The sequence below is a fragment of the Etheostoma spectabile genome, chromosome 6 (assembly GCF_008692095.1).
Source record: "Etheostoma spectabile isolate EspeVRDwgs_2016 chromosome 6, UIUC_Espe_1.0, whole genome shotgun sequence".
Taxonomy (NCBI): domain Eukaryota; kingdom Metazoa; phylum Chordata; class Actinopteri; order Perciformes; family Percidae; genus Etheostoma; species Etheostoma spectabile.
The window spans coordinates 26,943,683-26,945,589 of record NC_045738.1 but is presented as its reverse complement, the minus strand read 5'-3'; the positions used below and the strand labels follow the sequence as shown (position 1 = coordinate 26,945,589).

The window sequence follows — 1,907 nt, the reverse complement described above, 5'->3', positions numbered from 1 at the left end:
CAAAACTGTAGGGTTAGGAGCCTTTGCATTGTTCAACAGGTATTCAGAATTTACATTATTAACTTCTTATGATATAAGAACTAGGGATGAGCGAGTACAGCATTATCTGTATCTGTATCTGTTTACCACATGAACGGAATTATCCGGTCGTATCCGAGACCGGATCGGGACTGCGGGGCCTAAACGGAGAGTGGTCAGTGAACCCGGAAGTGTCAGGTTTCTTGAAATGTGGCGGGCTTAACCTGTCAGTTTAGCCTGCCAATTGATGAGTGATCCAAAATTGTATTATTTATGCTGAGTTGAAAACTATTTACATGACAGCATCATAGTTCCGCTCCATTTATTGTGGGCCTTGATACAACGCCATGACCTTTTATTGCGACACAAACCCAACACATCCACCTTCGTGTGTGTCCACACTTGATGAACGACCACAACTGTACTTGCCCCACCCCACCAAGCAGAGGCTTTAGTATCCCACTTAACCTGTCTCTTTTCCCCTTTTATTTTTTGTTATCATCAAATATCTGTGATTTGTTTTTTGGGTCTTTTTTTTTTTTTTTTCTTTCCCCAGGTTCTATGTGTATGTTTTGTTGCGGTTCTACTCCGGAGGTGTTTTGTTTTTGTTTTTTGTTGGTAGTGTGTATCAGTCACATGTTAGGTAGTCTTTGTATCGCTCTCTGACCCGAGACTCGTTCTCTGGTTTGGGAGTACATGACACCAGTTACCCCATCACACCACCCTTTCCCCTCGATTGTAGCCATGTACGCCACTAGGGTGCGGGTCCTTCCCACCCAGCCAGCCTTCCTCCCCCCCCTTTTCCCCCACTGTCACTAATTACCTCTCAGTTACACAGATTATTACGTTATTGCGTTTTCCCACCCCTAGACTTATTCACCCTCCATTAGCCTCAGTCTGGATTTTCCTGTCCGGCTCCCAAACCCCCCGTTCCCCCTACACACTTTACTTTTCCCGTTTTCTGTCTATCCCTCTTACCCCAGCAGTTTATCCAACCACTACTTCCGCGCTTCAGCCCTTCTACCCCCTTCTAGAGACAGATACACCGTGCTTCCTGTCAAGTCTCCTCCTATTCTTTCCTGGATCGGTGCCCTTGCGATTTTATTTTTCTTGTTATGTCTTTTTATTTTTTGAGTCATGTATGCACCGGAGTTCTCTCTCCCTCTCATGGGTCTTCGCTTGCTAGCTCCGTGTCAATCCTCGTCGTAAGCTCTTGCGATTGCGATCTCATTCTTATTGTTACACTGTGTGTTTTGATGATGCGAGTGGTTGAGGGGGGCTCACCCCATGTGATTATTCTACAGCCCTCTGCTGGCGTCCAGTTGTCGGCTTGTTTTTACTCCCAATTGTCTTGATCGTCGTTGCTTTTGAATCTGCGTTATCTCACGAAGTTTAGTACTTTTAGTCGTGCCCCTACAGTGCTTATCCGTCCCATTCTTAGTCTTCATGTACTTCTCCTTTCGCGTCTCACCCCCCTTCCTTTACTCCATTACCTAACGAACACTTATTGCTGCCCCTCACATTAATCCAGCCTCATCTTCCATCTCCTTATTTCCCCACCCGCTCCACTGGTCTCCCTCTTGTTTCCCCTTTGCCCTCCTTTTCCTTGCTATCTCCCATTGACACCAATTTCCATTACGTTTTACTGTATCCTTAATACCCCTTCATTCCCGGACTATCGATCTCCATTTCATATCCCCACTTTCTCAGTGACCCAAGTGTTAAAGGCTTTCCTCCTTCTCCACCACGCACCATTTCCTTCTATCTTCCATCATCCCCTATTTGTTATTTCACTGCCTTCTGCCTTTCTTTTTGTTGCTCCCTCACTCTTTTATCACTTCCTCTATTTCTTGTTCCGCGCCTTTACTTTGGTGTTCCTCATCTCCCGC

General features: G+C 45.8%; 1 protein-coding gene across 1 annotated transcript in view; it reads right to left on the bottom strand.

Annotated features, from left to right (window-relative positions):
- Positions 1-386: 386 nt before the first annotated feature.
- pomgnt2 (protein O-linked mannose N-acetylglucosaminyltransferase 2 (beta 1,4-)) overlaps positions 387-1,907 on the bottom strand; it is a 51,152-nt gene continuing 49,631 nt past the window's right edge. Inside the window, exon 3 of the mRNA XM_032519337.1 lies at positions 387-402. The gene's annotated coding sequence lies outside the window, so the exon portion shown is untranslated. The remainder of the gene's footprint in view (positions 403-1,907) is intronic.